This window comes from Struthio camelus, chromosome 2 (assembly GCF_040807025.1).
Source record: "Struthio camelus isolate bStrCam1 chromosome 2, bStrCam1.hap1, whole genome shotgun sequence".
In the NCBI taxonomy this organism is placed as follows: Eukaryota; Metazoa; Chordata; class Aves; order Struthioniformes; family Struthionidae; genus Struthio; species Struthio camelus.
Genome location: NC_090943.1, coordinates 120,659,284 through 120,679,347, shown reverse-complemented (window position 1 = coordinate 120,679,347; position 20,064 = coordinate 120,659,284). Strand labels below are relative to the sequence as shown.

The 20,064-nt window shown below is 44.7% G+C and overlaps 1 long non-coding RNA gene across 3 annotated transcripts in view; it reads left to right on the top strand.

Moving 5' to 3' along the window:
- Positions 1-18,999, top strand: part of LOC138066017 (uncharacterized) — a 46,134-nt gene extending 27,135 nt beyond the window's left edge. The window contains exon 3 of one of the 3 annotated variants that reach the window (XR_011139156.1): positions 15,102-18,999. This is a non-coding gene — a long non-coding RNA (uncharacterized lncRNA). Of the gene's footprint in view, positions 1-7,619; positions 15,069-15,101 lie in introns of those variants that run through there. The other 2 variants (XR_011139157.1, XR_011139158.1) reach the window with 2 other exon arrangements.
- Positions 19,000-20,064: the final 1,065 nt, after the last annotated feature.

The following is a 20,064-nucleotide window of genomic DNA, read 5'->3' as shown; positions in this document are numbered from 1 at the left end:
TTGCTGCTCTGCAGCTTCTCCAGCCCTTCAGGCCTCTGCATCAAGCAGATGTACTCAGCACTGACATTAGTGACCTGTAAGCAACAGGTTTCAGAAAGAAAAAAAACAATTCTGGGCAAACTGAATTGAATAAGTGAAGGTTATATCCAGCTGGGTTCTTGGCAGACAAACACGCTAATGGCATTACTTTGCATGCTAATACTGCCGTTAAATGGTCACCGCTAAACATCTCCTCTCTCATTTTCAAAAACACCGCATTGCAGATGCATGACATTGAACAAAGAAGTTTCTTTTCCAACTTAAAACAAACCCAGGCTCTGTTTTTCTGTTCGTGAAAATCAGCATTGCTCTAGTGGCCTCCACTGACCTGCCTTCTACCAGATGAGGTCCTCACTCGCGTTGGCTTCCTCTGTCAAGTGCATGGGAAGAGGTCCCTTATTTTTATCACACCTCTTCAATCTGAAAGGTGTCTCTGAGCTAGGCAATCAATAGCATCAACCAGGTTTATGCCTAAGAAGTTGTGACTTAAGGAACAATAAAACACTGATTTTTCACCTCTGGAAATGCTGTTTAGTCCAACCCTGTCCCCTTTATCCACAGCTGTTGGGGACATTTGTTGGGATTTGCTTTTAAAACTCTGCATGTGGTTCCACGTTAGATAAATAAAGTTGGACCCAGAAGAGAGAAATGGAAGATCAGGTTTGCAAGAAGCCAGCTAGACCCAGCTTCATTTCATTTCGTTTGGGATTCTATTATTCCCTCTCTCACCCTTTGCTGGTGTCTCAGCTCCCTCTCTAATAAATAACTAGTCCACATCACTAAACCACTGCACATAACTCAGAGCAATTTGTTACTGTTGGCAATGTCTGTACAGCAGGGGCCCAGGCATAGGCCAGCATGGAAGCAGCATTACCTCCCACTCTTCAGGAGCATGATTTCTGCCTGATTACAGAAGGGGTCATTGGTAGGACAATGTAGAGAAGGTCATATACAATTGCTTGCACAGAAGTTGTATGTGCTGGATTCTCCTCTTATGAGCTACTTCAGATTTACCTAGGAGTGCCTATTAGGAGAAATCGGCCCTGTGATATCAACACCACAGATGCAGCAGGACGCTAAAAAAATTAATATATATTCGTAATCACCAGTATACAGTGAAAATCTCTGAGCATTTTATACACTCCTAGGCCCAGAGGATAGCTTAAAATACATACATTCCTCTAGAAACAATGACATAATAAATCCCCTAGGCCTAAGGCCCTTCCAAAGGACAAACTTTGCTGAGGCTATAACATTAAGAATCATGTACGTTTCTAAAAAGAAATGAGAAAAGACTACAAATGCTTTTGCCATCGACCCCCATCTGCCCTTCATGATCGCCAGGCGGCACAGCGAGGGCAGCAGCTTGCCTTTCACAGGGCCCCTGGGAAGCTGCTGCCTTTCTGCAGCTTGGCCACTTTGCTGGTGCCCGCCATGTACAATACTTAGGTCGGAGTTGAACTGCAAGGAAAGATGGATTTTCAGGGTCTTGCTTGGAAGGGGAGAGCTCAGCCGAAAAGGGTTTGAGGGTAAGCAAATGGCATGTGGTGCTGCAAGATGGGACGCCTGCTTTTCTTTTTCCCAGCAGGCTCGTAAGGGAGGAGAAATAGCAATTCCCTGTCTTCGGAAAAAAAGATTCATTCGGCTACGTGCCAGTTTCTCCTACGCAGCGAGGTCTTTCTCTGCTTCCCTTCATCTATGCGCTCACTTGAATATAGTTTCTGATTCGCCTCTCTTGACGTAGTCACCTTCTTTGAGAGCCCTGGCCCAGTGTAATGCCTTTTAGATACGAAGAGGTGGCAGGAGGAAGCACAGGGAGGGTGGTTCTTGTGTACATGCCACTCTCTCATTGCCAATTAGTTGGTGTCTGTGGATTTTAGTACTTGAGCCTGAAAACCTTGCGGCTCGATGGAAGAGCATCAAGTGGAAAGTAAAATACAAGTCAGCCGGTCAACTGGAGGGCAGCTGTGGTTTACCTGGGCTGCAACATCTGGGCTCAGCGGCACGGTGTGCCAGTGTTTCCCAGTTACAAAGTTGACTTATTTGTTTCTGTGGGGATCTGAGGGAAGTTTGTTATTTGCTGCTGGTTTTGTGTTTTTGTTTTGCTTTTTAACCAAGCACCTTTAAAAATAGAATGCTTTCCAAAAAGGCATTGTTTAAGGAAATAATAGAAGAAAGAAAATGGGAGATGTGGGGGAAGGGAAGGGAGAAGCAAAGTGAAAGGAAACCTCAGTTGCTTTCAGAAGAAAAAACACTGGGTCTGTAGAGCACAATGGGCTGAAAAAAGAAAGCGCCTCCTGAAATTTTTCAAATGCATTTCATGGAAGACCTTCTGTTTTTTGGGGGGTTTTTTTGAAATGTTATTTTGTCATTTAAGAACAACAAAGAGCCTTACGAAGCAGAAAATCAAACTCCCAGAGCTCTCATGCACAAAGCAGAAAGGACTATGGCAAATACGGATTTGGTCACAGCCAAAACAATGACTGAAATTGTTTTTTGGCCGGGAAGGAGGGAAAAATAGGATCCTTGCATAAAAACCCCAAATTGCTCAGGACCCGCACTTACATCCCCAGACAGCTGCTCTTTGTCAGGACTAAGCTGGTCATTTCTGAGAAGGCAAAGGCAACTGCAAGAGCAGAGTGACCTAACTTGGGCTGAGGTGAGAGAAGACAGTTTCAGCTGCATGGCTCTGGATGTACCAGGAGGCAGCAAGGCAGCAAAGGGAAGATGAGGAAGAGAGGAGGAAGGCCGTTGAACAGAGGAGCTAAGCTGCCCAAAGCCTGACCCTGTGGACACAAGAGCAGACTTAGCGCTCTGTAAGCAACCACTCCAGTGGATTTCTACCAGGACAATAGCATAAAAGGTGGCCGTGCCGGTGACACACGATGCCTACATTGCTCGTCCGTGGGGGAGAACAACAGAAAGTGAGTCTACTATCTTCAGCATCATGCAGGAAGATAAACTTAAGAGCAGAGGGGCCAAGCAAAAGATAATCTCTTTCCCCATCCCTCCTCAAATTTGCCTGGGTCAGTTGATGATTAATGCCAATATGCGGGTGCTTCAAATAACGCAAAAAGTTCAGATAGCTCTTCTGGTTACTAATTAATTGTTTAAGGCAGTGACAAGCTATTCACAAAAGGTAAATATTAAAATAAAATTACTAGCTCTACTTGCATCATCCCTGTTAGTGGCATCTTAGTGACTCCAGACCCTTCACAGCTTGTGCTGATGACAAACTTCACAAGATGGAGGTGTTGACCTCAGTTTGGATGCTTCACAAAAGCCTGGACACCTGAAGGACTGATTTTGAGCTGCACCTCTGTATGTGCATAATGCTTGCTCTAACTTTGAACCTCTGCATAGGCCTACAAAAATAAAGGAACCACTCACCTACTTCAGAGTCAGACACAGCTACTTGTCTTGCTGGATCAAGATCAAATCTCTTGTGCCTCCAAAATGCGGTTAGAAATCCACCACAAATTCTCATGTGATTTCCAGCATTTCCTGTTTCAATGCAGGCTACAAATCTTGCCTGAACATTTCACGGTGCTACACCTTGCAAACCGATTCTGGTCAGACCCAGAAATGGCGGTGGTTCCTTAAAATGGAAAATAGTTCATGTAAGCTATCCACACATACCCAGACTTCAAAAGTTGCAGTGTGAGGTCAGTTCATATGGTGGGTTACGGATCAACTCTGCTTCCTTGCTTATTTTTAAGCTATACTTATTTGCCTCCTGTTAGCATGCTTTCTGTCATTTTTATCCTTCACTGCTCTTTTCCAGCATTTCCAGACCTGCTAAGTCTGCACCTTTTACCTTATTTATTTCTCTGGAAAGAACGAACGCCTCCTCCTGCTGCCCCCTTCTCCCTGTGTAAGTAACATCCATCACTGTATCAGCACCTGCCTGCGCAGTGCTAAGGAAGGGTCAAGGTATTACTTCCTACCCTTGACAGGTGCTATAACAACACCAAACCACCCCAGCTTATAAAAATTTCCATTCTGCAGACTGCTACACATACTTTTCTTCCTGCTTGTCCACTCTCTTGGGAGGTTTCTCAGCTCTGTTAATGCCAAGACAGAAACACCTGGTCTCACTTCCACAAATACAAAAGCAAAGGACGGGCTTTCCCCATGTTGCACGGTGTCAAAAAGAGCCGGCATCTGTGAGCGCAGCCTTGAGGGTCTCCCGCTGCGGCCGAGGCTGGCATTGCCCCCCTGGAGTCAGGCCCTGGGCAAAATAATCACGAGGACTAGAGGCACAGAAAGCTGTCCCCAGCACCAAGGAGCTGGTGCTTATCCAGAGGGGTGGTGAGAGAGAGCAAAGCACACATATGCATATAGGACTTACCCACACGAGTAACATTACAACCAGACCTTGGAAACCAAGACAAAGATCGGAGCCTGGTTGCAGTGAACACAGGGCAGACAGAAGAGGATTTGAACTCTTGGGGTATCAGTTTAGCTACAGCAGGAAAAAAGGCAGGAGGAGGCAGCAAAATGCCGGCGCTGTGTGGAAGGCAGGCATGCACACACACGCAGCACAAGCGCTCCTCAGAGATACACCAGAGGCTCTCCTCACCGCGCTCCTCGCTTTTCGTTTCTGCCCCGAACAGAGGAGTATGCACGTGCACGGTCAGACCTGCTGTGCTTTCACAAGCCCTCTGCCCTCTGCTTCCTGCAACATCCGAGGAATGAGAGCACTTTAAGGAACAAATTGATCAGTTAAGGCCATGCGATGGGTGAGAAATGTGAAATATTTGGAGCATGGCTTCTCAGCCCTCTAAAAGTTATGCGTCTAGATGAGCTAGTTGTCCTCATGGGGAAATAGGTAACCCTTTAGGGTGACCTGTCTCATCGCAGCATAAGTGTCCAGAACTAAATTAAGGTGAATCATTCTGTCAGTGAATCTCTTTAGCCATAAATTGCCTTGGGCAGTTAGCTGAAATTAAAACTCTAACATTCAATTAAGTGGGATGAATCCCTCCCTTGATTCCCAGCTTCTTAGACGCTGTTTGAAACCTCCCACCTTGTACAAGATGCATTTCCCATTTGCCTGAAGTTCAGAGGAACACCGTGGCAGGCAGTTCATCCAAGGTCAGATCCTAGAGAGGCTGGTTTTAGGGACCCTTTGTCCACTTTTCCCTCTAGCAAAGACATATTCCATCTTCATGCCAATCCAGCAATTGCTGCAGAGCGCACCAGTGTCCTAGGCATCAACGTTATGCCTGTTCTTCTCCAAGTCACTCCAGGAAACGTGAGGAAACGTGTATAATCCAGACAATGGTGTGGGGAGAGGACATAAGAGAAGGCTCCAGTGGAGGGGAGCAAAAGTTTTTTTTTTAGAACAGTTAGTGCTGGTATATATTACTCTGCATCCTCCATTCTGCATATTTGCTCACCCAAAACCTCTGCTTAAGGAGTAACTACATGTTCTTGCATTCAGCTGCTAATAGCCCTTGTGGAAAAGCTCCAAACTTACAGCCTCAGAAGCACCTGAACAGTAAAAGGCTCACTGGGTCTTTTCAGAGGTCAACTGGCAACGTTTCTGGCATCCTGAGGCCAGCAAGCCCATGGAGAGGACCACAGCACAGCACTGAGCATATTATTTCTCCTCTTAGACTCCTCCAGGCTGAGAGGTGGAATAAGAGACATTGCAATGGCATTTGTCCATCAGAGGAATCCTCCGAGCAGAGAAATCCTTGCAAAGACTGCCCTTTTTATCTAATTCATTCCTTAATTATGATTAATTGTTTAATTTATTTTGGCTGTAAATCATAAACCAAGCTCAGGGATTTATCCAGCAGAGACATGCACGGCTTCCAAGCTGACAAACCACTGGCACTGAATCTCTTGATTCACTGGCAAAAGCGCTTTCAAAATGCCTTTCAGTGAAATACAGAAAAAGAAACTGCTAAACAAACAAGAGTAATAAAATAATACACCACAAAAAGGATAAAGAAAAGGCTAAAGTCAGCATTTTATCTGATAGTCTGTCTTCAGGAAATGCCTGTGAAAACAGCTTTGGAAAGTAATAGCTAGCTTTACTGATCTGGCTACAGATATTCTTTGAAATAAGAAAGGTGCAAAGCCCTAGTGCCATTTTTTTAAAGAAAACAAAATAGTTCTCACCAGCAGAAAAGCACTCTGCCAGCCCTATGAAAGTGCTTATTAAGGGCAAAGTGTTAGAAGATACAAAGCTGCTGTAAGAAAGATTTGTATATTCACAAGAGCAAAAGAAAACAGCTTTGCATTAAATATAAGTGAATGGAAAGGGATAGACAAACACAGAAGAGGCCAGTACGGTGATCGAGTGTTTACCTAGCAAGGCTCTCTCTAAATCTTTGAGTGCCATCATCATGGTTTTCCTCGTTCTTGGAATTTTTCATGTTTTTTTTTTTAATTGCCAGGCAATTGTACCCATCAAAATCTTAATGCTGGTCTGCTTTGCTGCGTAGCTTCTCTTCTTCTCTCGCGAGGCAGGTATTCTGCAGGAGAAGGAAACAGATGGAGAGCTGACAGGTGTCATACTCCCATTAAAGACAAGAAATATAGTAGCAAAGATATTTTTACTGTTACAACAAACACCCTGAATAACTACCCCAGTTAAGAAAGGCATTGTAGCTATTGCGCCTAAAAGCGAGCACCCTTTCTCTCCTTACATTTCCACTTATTTAAAGCAAACATGCCTCTCGCAGCATCTGTGGAATTAATCTCATTTGTGTCAATACCTTTTCATAGGGACAGAATTTGAGCACAAAGCGCAAAAGCCACCCCATTTGCAAAGCAAATGCTATCCTAGATGTACTGCAGAAAAACGAATGCGCAGCGCACGGGAGCCTTAGCAGCGGTACTTGCCTGCAACCTGGCAGCAGGATAAATACCACTAACCTCGCTGTCATTGCTGCAAGCGCTGCCTCGGGGCAGCAGTGTTGCAGGCGCACCTTTAGCTGTGGAGGGCACTTCTCAGGCCGATACATAGGTTTACATCAGTTTATGGTTTATTCCGCATTTCTTTAGGGGCGACAGGTGTGGGCTGCCCTGCGCTCTGGCCCGTTTGGCTGAAACGGCAGCTCCAACCCGCGTGCTGCCCTTGGCTGTGGTTTATGGATCCTTGGGAGGAGGGATGGGGGAGCTGAGGCTGTAAAACAGGCTGAAGCCAAAGGCCGACTTCCCTCGCCAAGGTGAGTGCCCCTAGCATGTCTCCCTGTTTGCCAGGCTGGTGGGCGGCGAGACGGCTCTTACCCAGCCGGGTCGCGTTGGCCCCAAGCACACAGCGTATTCATGGCAGGAGATAGGACGCACACTGTTCAGTGCTGAATACTGACTCCAAAATCAGAGGTGACTGACTCAATTTGGCCTTTTGAGCCCATAAAAGTGTGTGCATTTTAGTGAAGTGTGGCCAGCTGCCAGGCTCTAGTAGTTAATACAGGGAGGTGGGTTCAATAGCTGGCCATCAGAACAAGCTACATCAGGAGATGCGACAGTGGTCTTTGAGTGCTGGGGAAAAGGATTAATATCTATAGGATCCCTACGCCCTGATCATGTCCTCCCTCACATCCCCTAAATGTGTCATATAGGTTAAATAGGAGAAAGCCAGCCTGCTCAGGTATCGGATGCAGCGTGCCAGGAAATATATGATACAAGTAAAGTGGCAGCCTGCCATTCAACCCAGCGACTCCAGCGTCCACGTCTTCCTCACAACTTGTGCCAGAATCAATCGACACAATCAGATCCTGATCTGATATGGCTGTTATCGGCATGAAAGTGGGAAGGCCACCATCACAAACAACAACAGCAATATGAATGTCTCTGCAAATCGCCTAAGCAAACAGGCGCAATAACCTAATCCACTGAAAAATAAAAAATGATGCCTCTGAACAGCAGCAAGTGGAAGATAAGAACTATTCTTTTATCCAGTCCTCAGGCCTCCTGGACAGAAGGAAAAACAAGTGGAAGATCAAATGGATTGTGGGTCAAGTAAAGCACCAGGCAAAGAGGTTTGAAGCCAAACCACAGGACACATTTGTCAAGCCCTTAAAAAAATAGAAATGAAGGATCAAAGCAGAAGCACTTTGCAAATATTAACATTTGTCACCTACTTTTACTTTTGATGTACTTCATTTTGAAGACATTTTTCCCTTTTCTCTTTTTTTTAAAACAGGATAATCTAATCTTTTGGTACACACACTTGCCTCCTTCAAAAGGAACACAACGACAATATTCCTGAAACATGGGAGACTTTAATAAGGACAGATTAAAAGAATCAACATATGGGAAACAAATAATAAAAATACATTAAGCAGCAATCCAGGGAAACGTTGACACGGTTGTCAAATGTTGTAATATAAAGGTTTTGGTAGTTTTCCCAACAAAATATACACAAAACAATAACTCTCTGTCGTTTCGTGTTTAAAGGGAGGAAGAGCATTCATGTAGCACTTGAGTCAGCAAAAACAGAATTAAAGAAAATCGCATTAGCACCAAGTAAGTCAGACTCATTACTGATAGGCACTTATTGCTGTGGAGATGCTGCCCCATTGATTATCTGGCCATCGTATGAGCACTCTGGTCTGAAACACGGATCGAAAAAGGAAAAACTTGATTTTTTTTTCCTGAACATTTTCAGTTGTGCGTTTGTCTTTGTTATGTAGATTGTGCAGTTCATGTTCTTCAGATGAAGACAATAAGAAAAGTCCTAACTGAATGGTGGGCTGATACTAGACTGGCAATGGCTTTATTTTCTTCATCCCTTCAGCCAGAAGCGTCTCATGTCTCCACTGACATCCAGAGCAGTGGAAGCGCAGAGGGAAGCAGCATTTGAGGACCTGCAGCTTGTTTAAAGAGGGACCTTCCATGCGTTGCGAGATTTACAGGTCTGCGGCCGAGGCATTTCTCCGCGTAGCGCAAGATACATAACAACAACAATACCTCAGGCTTTATTTAGGAAATTCGGTAATTGTCAAGTGTGGTAAATCATCTTTAAAGCAAACACTCTTAAAATGGGAGAGATAAAGTTCATTCCCCCGCGATGGGGCGGTAGCGTGGAATACCACGAGGCGCTGGGCAGGGTTTCAAAGCAGCGGCGTCGCTCTCGGCGAGATACCGCTGCCTATTCCTGCCGGGATTGCTGAGACTGCTGGCACCAGGGTGACACGCTGGGTAATCGTTAACAGGGGAAGTCTGTCTGGTGCCTGCTCTTTGTTCCAACCCCACTTTCATATTTGAGAACCCTTATGATATACTTTCTATTCACGGCAACGTTTTAGCCTGTCACAAGTGTGGCCCCAGAGACTATAGTTAGGCAAATACAGCAAGAACCCGCACATGCTTGAGCCCTTCAAAGTATCTCTTTTTCTTTTTCTTTTTTTTTTTTGCTCAGTTTCCACTTGTTAATATTTGACTGAGTCAGTAGTTTGAACAAGTACTTCCCAAATATATTTCAGCTTTCAAAAAAAAAAAAAAAAAGGCCCAACATTTACGGTGCTTAGAGCATTTATGGCTGAAACTAGTTCTGCAGGTTCAGCCATCTGTCCTGTCCATCCTTGCACAACGTTGCTCTTGTAAAATGCAGGCAGTCGTCTTGTTTGTGAACTCAAAGTGCCCCTAGCATCACATTCCCTTCGAGATGATTTCTTGGAAACAGAAAAAGCGAGAGATCTAGGAAGATGTGACTCAAAATGCTTACAAGTGCAATGGAGGAAGCTGGTACTAAAATGCAGATAACCGTGTCCCAAGGGATCTACCTGAAATCCTGTAAGGGTGTGTCTGAAAAGAGGCGTTGCAATCATTTCTCCCTAGCAAGATGATGGTGGAACCCATGTTCCAACCTATATTAAAGTGAACGGAGGTACCAGTATGAGCACCAAAGCTCAGTCAACACGATTGTGTGGTACTTATCTTTATTAACTAGCATATGTGGTAATTATCATTATTAACTACCATCTTGCTTTGTTGTATGCGTCAGAAATTCTAGATACCTGCTGCAGTCACGTAAAAGAGTCTGGCTTGTCACAGAGGTTCACTGAGGGAAAAATTACTTTACCCTGGGGAACATTTGGGTTATTTTCTAAAAGCTGGTTTCGCCACTGCAATAGCATCAAATACAGTATCTGTGTACACGGATGCTGGGGATCCACAATGGCTTACTTTCTGTTAGCAAGAAATAGGTGATCAATAGTTTAAGAACAGACACACCGGTGGCTGCAATCTGATTTTTTAGGCTGAAATTTGGGAGATGAGTCCGTAGACTTATATGAGCTGCGGTTATACCTGTTATGCTAGTACCAAAGTGATCCATTCTTGCTGTCTGCTGGAGAAATGTATCTGAAACTTCACAGAGGGTGGAATAAATGGCGTCCCATCAACTCCAGCAGCTGCTCTTTCAAGCATTTTGTGAAGGTCTGTGTAATCTTAGCACAGGCAACCTGATATGCATTTACACAAAGGCTTCCTCGTTCTGCTTCTGGCAACATAAAACATCTTAAGGGGCATATAAATGATATCGTTCTGATGGGAGTTATAACAATTGTTTTTATGTGAGCTGTGCATCTGTTTTAATTCTCCTTAATCCTATGCCAGGACTAACGTGAAATCTGGCAATTTTACATAACCACAATTCTTTTTCAATCACGCATGTATATCAGTTCTGAATTCTATATTTCTGCACACAAGACTATTTCCTGTATGACAATTTTGTTTGCACGCCAGGACAGGGAAACAAGGATTCTGTGAGAGTAATTACAAGGAAGCCCATTTTCACTTTGAAGAATAACTCTTTGGGTTTTATAGAGATCAAAAACATAAACAATTGTGTCTTTTTAAAAAATGAGCGGTATTTTTTTAACATGAAGATACAGCACAATTAGAATAACCTTCAGTAAGCCTGAAAGGCTTTCAGATGAGCAGAGAAGTAGGATTTGAGGTTAATCTCAAAGCCTGTCTCATTATCTAGACCTAAGGGAATTGTAAAATTAAGGTGGAAACTTCTCTGCATCGCAGAAATCCGGCTTTCATCTTTCCCTGCTTGTGTCTGGAACAAAGTACTTTAGGTGACGCTCTGGCCATCTAAGGCAATTAAAAAATTCTGCTCTCACCTGTATTTCTGGGCACAATAAAAAACAAAAAGAGTTGAGAAGTCTGAAAATGGGGGAGAAAGTTTCCATAATGTGTTGATTCCTAATAAACACATGAATGAGGTTAATAACATTTATTTATAGTGGAGGATAAGGGCTTGAATCAAGTGATTTTTCTTTTTTACCAGAACTGTCTCACTTTACCGTAGCAAACCTCAGAACCAAAGAGCCGCCCAAACTCAAGAATAAAGGCTAAAATTTGTTGCTGTCCTGCCTGCTAGTGAAATTCGCACTGTCTCGCACTTGGTGCTTCAAGTGACACACCAGCAAAGAGTCCTGGCAGGATCCCTGCCCTTGCAAATGGTCTGGGTGGAGGCCTGGTTTGCTGAGCTGGGTTTTGCCTGGCCACTTAACTAATTACCAAATTTTCTAAGTTTCTTCCCATTCTTTCCCCAGGCTATCAGTGCTGCCTCTCCACCCTTTCCAGTCACCTGGCTGCAGATGTTAACTCCTCTCTTACCCCTTTTTCCAGCCGTTGCTTTACCTTCATAGATGCTTATTCCACTGTGTCTTCTCCTAGGCTCCCACTAGGAAAGCACAGCTGGACCTCTCTTATCGCTGCCCCCCCCCTTGGAGGGCACCACTTTTGTTGTAGCACACGAAGATCTAGTGCAAGCAGGGAAGCAGAGGCAACCTACAAGTTCTTGCCTATAAGGGCTGCAGTTGCTGCTATACAGGCCCTCTTTGCAGCACTTCTTCGCTCTGGAAACACAGCCACTGAGTAGTCCACATTTGCAAAGTGTAAATCAGGCTTCTATCTTGGATGCAGCTGGTACAGCTGAAGCAAGGGCTGCTTAAATCAGCTCAAAAAGTGAAAACCAAATAATGAATGAGCCCAGAAAACTAGCTTGGCAAAACTCCACTGTGATGATTTGTTTCCCAAAGTTCAGCTGATTTACAGATTTGAGGCCTTCATTGGTGCTCTCTGGGTTTAAAGCAAGATATTTCAACAAAAATTATAGCTAAAAAGCAGTTCTGCTGATCCAGGAAATGTTCTGAGGGTGACAGTAGATGCTAGAGGTATGTGAAACAGTGGTATGTTCTAGCCAGTACTGTTATATTTTTGCCCAAAATGGTCAGCTGGAGCTCCTGAATTTATTAGCTTTCCAGATCCTAGCCCTGCTCCGTCCGGGTGTGCAGACAGGCCAGCGAGCTGGTTTAGCCAGATTCCTCAGGATTTCCACCAGAAAGGGACTCTCTAGGTGACACAGCCCTGTGGAGGGTCTGGCCCTGTCTGTCCAGCTTCCCCCGCACCGAAGCGGACCCGCTGCTGCTGGGGCAACCTGCTGTCCAGACCAGTTTGGGTGCTGGGAATGCACTCGCCATCCAGTCAGGCCCAAGACAGTGAGGATCGAGTGTTTGATTTTAAAAGGACCTTTTTTTTAAGCCAGTGGCTTTGCTTATTGCTATTATTTTTCCCAGTTTGTATTGCCTTAATGACTCAGTGCCCTGGCGCCTCAGATCGAGACACCGCTGTGCTCAGTATGGGGCAAACACAGACCATGGAAAGGGCCACAGTTCCCTTGGTCCCTCAGCTCTGCCACGCCACAGAGAACAGATAAAACCCTTCAAGGGCTAATTCACACGTAATAGCCCTTTGAGAAAACAAATGTGAAATCAGCTGCTTCCTAGTGCAATTTTTCTTACACTGACAAAGCGAGAACTAGTTCGCAGTGCGCTCCCTCCTATCTGTTTTCACCCCAAAAGTTTAACTTATGCAGAAGCTCACCAAATTCACGACTAAAGGACCAGTAGTTCTCACAAGCAATTACTGACATGTTTTTCCATTATAGAAGAAGTTTTATCCCTTAATAAACTGGAACATGATTCATATTTTTATGATAGAAGCACTGACGGCTGACTTCAAATCAAACACCGAATTGCCGTACTTTCCAGTCTTTAGGCGTTCTCCAGGACAGAACAGCTTGTATTACTGTAACATGGACTTAAGCAACAGAAACAGAAATTTAAATTATCTTAAGGCACAACAAAGTGTCCATCAGAGATGGTATAAGCAGTATAACCCTGTTAATCTCAGTGTCTTGAATGTAAGGATTCATACCCACCGTGATTTGTTTCAGTTCTTTTTTAAACAATGCACATTCAAGATGATGAATTGTGCCCTCACTTAAACGCCTATACTGTAGTTAAGTCATCTAGTTTATGGATGTGATTAAGGGGGACAATCTGGCTGTTATATGACATGACATATTGGCTAGGAAAGCAATGCAGGCTGTTTGCTAACCGCTTGCTCGCAGATTCTCACATGAACAAAAATAGGAGAAAAAGTGATGATCATTAAACTTCTAAAATTAGGAAGATAGATAGATGCAAACCATTATTTCAGGTATGATGTGGAAAAAGAGACAGAGGTCCTTCCCCAGTTGATGACAGTTTCTAGAACTTCTGAACTCTAGAAATTATGAAACAGCAGGATAGCAAATGGTATTTCAAACTCTCAATATGCCTAGATCTATGGAAAGGGAAGTTAAAAAGTTCTGTCACAACAGCCTCATGACTAGCAATATTTACAATCATCAAACAATCCTCTTGAAGCTGGGAGAGTTGTGGCCCCACGGGCTTTAAGAGGAAAAGAAATTGGAGGCAGACGCACTCCAACGACAAAGAAACGGCCCAGCAGTGAAAGAGGCCAGTCAGAATACCAATGTTTTAAGCTTCAGAGTTAAGGGCGGAAGGTTTTCAAGAGGCGCTGCACTGCGTGGCATAACGCCTTCTGGACCTTCGCATCACGTCGGTGTTGGTGATATAAAGATGTCAGGATATCGGGGATCCTCTCTCCAGTTATGTGGTGTGGAGGCAGAAGGTCCCATCCTGGATCTGATGCTTGGACCTGCAGCGGCAGCTATTGTCTCAAACTCTGGTCCCCGCTGAATGGCCAGGAAACACGAGGAGAGGAGCCGGCTCCAGCAGCAGCCGGGAAGCTCAGCCCTCGCAGGACCAGCCACCATACCCCTGCCTAGGACAGGTTTCAGGGGTTATTAGTATTTCCTCAGCCTTTTCCTGGAATTTTTGCACCGCGTTTTTGGTTTTGACTTTTTGGTTTTGACTTTTTTGGTTTTGACTTTTTTGGTTTTGACTTTTCTTTCTTCACTTCCCAGCCCCTGGTCTCTTTCATGCTTCATATTCTTCCTTTTTATTTCCACCTTCCTTATTTTTTCTCTTTTTATCACAAAGAGGAGAGGAGAATATTAAAGGAAAAAATAGAGAAGGGGTCAGGGAAATATGACAAACTAAAATGGCAAGAAGCAACAAAGAAATTTTACTTCTAAATAGCAAATGTTATTAACACAGGAAAATGTTGATGGAGAAAAAAGGATTTCTCCAAGCAATTTCTTCTTCCAAGAGAGGTTCTCTTTAAAATACAGAAGATCTCCGTTCACAAAGTTTCAGCTTAGCTATTTCCTCCATCTGTAAAGTGGCCTTGCTATAGCTGAATAGCCCCTGAGGGTATGTGAAACTGCACTCATCACCCTGAGACTTAAAATCCTCAGTAACGCTCTCAGTAATGCTCAGTATTTTGAGCATTTGAGACTATTGCTTCCTATATTCACACCTCTTCACTCTCTAATTGAAACTTCATCTGAGGAAGAGAGAGAGAAAACCAGAGCTGAATTTGTGTGGCTATCAGATGAAAAATATTACTATTGCCTTTATGTCTGTAATATGATACATTTTGTTCATAAGGACTTCTAGGATACAATAAGGGAAAACTTAGCATTGTAATACGCCATTCACACAGAGCAGATTTGGCGTCGGCATGCGCAGAAGATAGAGATAGATAGATATACGTATATATATACACACATATGTATGTGTGTGTGTATATATATATATATATATTTGTTTTTTTGCAAGTGCTTCACATTTTCCCAATAGACGCGGGCAAAGTTTTGTGTAATTTTCCAGTGACCTCGATTATGCAACGGTGTGCGACTGCAGCTCCAGACGACATCAAAGGTGCCACTCTCTTTATCAGGTAGTGGCAGCCCCAGCGAGTCAAGGGACACCCCAAAGGCACCCGACTGTGCCCACACTGCAGAGGGCAGATGGTCTTCCATCCTCCCTTGAGTAATGAATGCGTCCGATTACTATCTTTTTTTGGGGGTGGGGGGGGAGGATTTACATAGCTAGCAGGCATATAACATGCAGAGGCATCATCCAGTAGATGATGATATACCGCAGAGAAACTGAAGCTAGGCATCTCCCTCTCCAAATGGAGAAAGGATGGCCTCAATCCGGCAATCACACACGCTTTACTCCAAATAAAAGACTCAATCCCCGCTGAAGTCAGAGAGTCAAATCGCAGCCCCTTTGAAGTTAGCACTGCTAACCTTCCTTTCAGTGGGGCCCCTTTCTCCCCCCCCAGTAGTGCTAAGTGCTTTGATGAATCAGTGTTGCAACACGCAGCCAAGGTGCGAAGCAACGTCTCCTCTCCCAGCGTCCTTCCTGGGACCAGGGCCGTTTCAGGCGTGACCCTTTGGAGCTCAGCTCGAAGGGGGGTTTGGGGCCCAACCCTTCCACCCTTGCTCATACAAGCCATCAGCAGCACCGGTGGGAATTCCCGCAGGAGCCCATCCGTGTGAGGCCGGGCCCTGCTCCCCTCTCCGGCTTGGGCGTTATCAGGTAGTTAAGGGCGATGACCCGGTTGTGGCAATCAGCAGAAGGAAGCAGAAATTACGGTCTCCCAAGCGCGCGCTGCCATCGGAGGCACTGATCTTGCTCAATAAACCTCCTCGCCCATCCGTCGCTGCAGCACAGGCCTGCGCGTCTTGCTGACGGAGACCAAGGAAATCAATTATACACCACAAGCGCAAAAATGTTGCTAACACTACTAAAAATCCCCTATCACTGCTAGATTCTTTTTAAACGTTGCCATAATTTAAACCAAAAATAAGATGAAAGCCACTTGTACCCAGTGTTTCAGATGGCTGAATGTTAGCTATTTTTGTGGGAGGACTTGGAAAACTAACCTACCAGAAGTTTCTACCTGCCCCTCTTTGAATATTCCTCTCCTCTTTTTTGGTCCCTTTTCCACAGCTTCTTTTCCCTGCAGGCCTGGGAGGGAGGTTTCAGCAACCAGGTGATACGCCTCCCAAGTATTCTTGACAAGGTGAGGCAAAGAGGAACGGAAAATTGTCCATTAATCCCTAGTTTTCAAAATTGTTTTGCATTGTGTTTCCTGCTACGCTGGGTAAGAATTTCCTGATCACAGCAAGTCCTTTCCAAAGCCTCTTAAAATAAAAAAAAGGCAGAAAATGAAGTGAAAAAGAAGAAGGAAGAAAAAGAAAAGATAAGCTCTGGTCAATCAAGCCCCAGCTCTCTTGGCTCCAGTTTGTGATATATTTTATGATCTCAGACACAACAGATTGTGAGCCTGCAATGTTTGGAAATAGTAGATGATTAAACCTTCTGGCCAGGTGTAAATGCAACCTTTGTCTTCTGATCACTGTGTGAGAATTACCTTCCTTCTCAAAGTCCCCGGCTGGCGCTGCTGTCCTCGATATTATAAACATCCCCTTCTTGGAGCTGTGGCCACGATTCCCTTCTAATTTGTTTCTAATCTATAAATGCCCCAGTGCAATCTATATGACTGGACTATCCTCAGCTACAGCCAAAAATTGCTGCAGAAGCTACAGAACTGCAAGTTACAGAAAAATTTGAGGGAACGTGGCCTATGAGTTTTTCTGCTTCTTCTGCTGGGGGGTTTTTGTACCAGGTAAATAATAAAAAATGTGTAATGATTGACTAGGCTTTTAAACCTGAACTGAAGGTAAGTTTGCCTTGCTGTTCCAGTTAAATATTCTTACTAGCCCCCTTCTCTTTTTCCAGTTTATCATGCCACAAAGTCCCCTTCAGCCTGATTCATTCTTTATTCTTTAGAAATTTGGGCAACAGTCAAACCTGACCTTTAGAGCCATAAACAAATTAAATTGTTTCACAACCAAATAATACGAAACAATATTGAATAGCTGGGCTTCCGTCGGGCTTCCTCTTAAAGGAAAAGAAGCCCCAAGACGGCCCAAGACTGGAAAACGGAAGATAGAGGGAGAGGAGGAGGAGGGAGACGAAGCACAGGTGGCCCTCGCGGCCCCTGTTGATTTGAACTTTGGCCGGGCGCAGTCGTGGCCCCCCGGCGCGCGCGGTCCCGCTGACATGGGCGCGGGGCAGGGCTGTGTCACCCGCCGGCGACCGCCCCCGGGCCCATGGCTGGAAGCGGGGACGTGCCCGTCCCCCCTGGGTTTCGGCGCGTCCCCGTCGGCGGGGCGCTGCCGGGCCCCCGTGCGTTCACTGCACCTGGCGGGAACGGGAAGCGTCTCTCTCTCGGGTGAGACCCCCTTCGGCCCCTCTCGGCGGCGGGACGGCAGGTCCCGCGGGGACGCTTGGCCGCTTCCCCTCGCAGGAGACGGGGTTCCCTCCTCCTCCCGTCAGCTTCGGCAGGGCCCAGTCCTCGAGTTTTTACCTAAAAGCACCGGAAGGAGAAAGAAGAAGAAGAACAAAAGGTGCCCTGGGAGCGCGCCAGCCCCCGCAGCACCGTTAGCTATATGGGGAAGGCAAGGCCTAAAATCCCTCGCTCCCCCCCGGGCTGCCTACGGGCACGGGCGCCGGGAGCCTTCGGGACAGCAGCTGCCTGCTCGGCTTTGAGCTATGCCGTTGCTGGCCTCCGGGACACTTGTTGCTCTCATTAAAACCGCTAGGGTCAGCTCGGATTTGGAGAAATAGCTAAGGGTTGCACATCCGAGACGTGCACCCCGTGGCAGTGCCAGCATAAACTGGGATACTTCGGGGATGATGTACTCACGTACGCTTAATGTACTGAGATCCAAAGCCATGATTAACTCTGCTCACACATGATGTTTGTACACACGACACAATCAATTACATTTTTATATAAGATGTACAACCAACAGGCAGAGCTGCTGCTTTTCACCTAGCCTAGATGTCCAGCTGCAGATGTGCTCACATCATCTACTGGCCAAATTGCTGTTACTGTCACTGGTACACCAAGCCTTTAATTATCCACAGTCCTGTACAATTTACAAAGTCTACGAGGACAGGCATGCAGCACATTTGCCTGCTTAAATTAACCTTAAGAACTATGAAGCCATGGCTGTAACTGAAATACCGTTTTGCCTTTTGTAAATCATGTGACATAAGAATTATGAGGCTAAGAATTAGACACATGAATACATCTAAATATTTACACTACGCTCATTACTCTGGTATCTGAGCATATGTTTATGTATATTTTTTAACCTCCACTTTTACATCCGTTAATTTTCCTTTGCTTTACAATCGCTTGTCACCTATCGCTTAGTGCCACCAACTCCCTCCTGGAGGAACTGGCCGCATCGTACTGACACTGCTTTTGCAACTCTCTACTTTGTCTCAAAATACCATCAGCTTTCGCCCTACAAAAGAGGAGCAGATGTTCATTGAGTTGCCATGATTACATGGGGCTACACTACTTGCAGCTAAAGACCCCAGAGAGTTTGGGCACGACCATAAGCCCCCATGACCAGGGTGTTATTTAACTCTTAACTATTGGGATGATACAGATAAAAGCCCTTTCCCTGGGCAATGTATTTCAGACGGGCTCTTCTCAAAACTTGCTGCAGCTTCTTCTGAAGTATCCACGACTACTTGCTTCAAAAAGCAGATACTGGATTCAGCAGACTTCTGATCTGAACCAAGAGGGCAGCGCATCAGTTGTATGGCCCTGATGAACCAAACCCACACGCTCCTTGTTTCAAAACCCTCGGACAAAGAACTCCAGCCACAACGTTTCATTACGGCAGGACAATACTGAAGCAGAAATCCAATAGCTGCTCTCATCAAAATACTAGAAGAAATTGAGGTTAAGCGTTCGAAATGTTTTACTATTAACGAAGCCAATTTAATGTACATTTTTGAAGATCAGGACAAAGGGGCAGGAAATTGTCACCAATGATTCTAAGGTATATCAAAAGCTGTGGAAATAACTGAATAAGATCTTTGAACTCTTCTGGCTAAATAAAATACACATTCATTTTCAGTCAAATGTTTTGTTCTGTCTTTAGTTCTTTTTTACTTTTAAAATACACTAGCCACTAAAGTGATGAAATCTAATTTTGAAAAAAAAAAAAAAGCCAACTTATTTAATTTTTGAAGAGTTCAAAACATGTTGTGCTTTGGAGTTTTGGCCCTAAAATATATTTTCTAGTAAATAAATTGTTTATCCAAAATATTTCATCAACCTCTACATTTATCGTAGTGAAGGGTAATGCCACTAATGTTATATATATATATATATGAAATATATATGTATACACACACACAGATATGCACACATATATATATGTATATCTATTTATATAGATAGATAGATATAGGCATACACAAACACACATGAAAACATATGAATTTACCCTTTTTTGCCTGTGGAACACAACTGTAAGTGCTGCAGTCAGAACTTTGGCCAAAGGGCATTTTGGAGCTTTTGGATTAGAAAGCTGAACAATTTGACAGGGTATTTCTAACTTTTCCCACTAGAAACGTGTTGCCCACGACGTATGCCCCTTCTCCCATTCTGGAAAATCTATTTTACAGTCACCACCTCCAAGGAGGTGGTCACAGAAGAGACCTTCCTTCAGCACGCCCCTTTCTGCCTTCCCAGCCCTCCTCGTCCATCGCACCGAGCCAGGCACAAGCATCAGAGGTGCAGCCTTGGCCTCAACCTATGACAGTTCTTGAACTGGCTCGACACTGGCCGTTTAACACTGTCACTTTGTTTTAACTAAGCTAATAAAAAGGGGTTTTGTCATTTCTGTGGACGGGTTTCTTTTCTCCCCGTAACAGGGAAAGACAAGTGAATTCGGTTTCATCAGTTAAA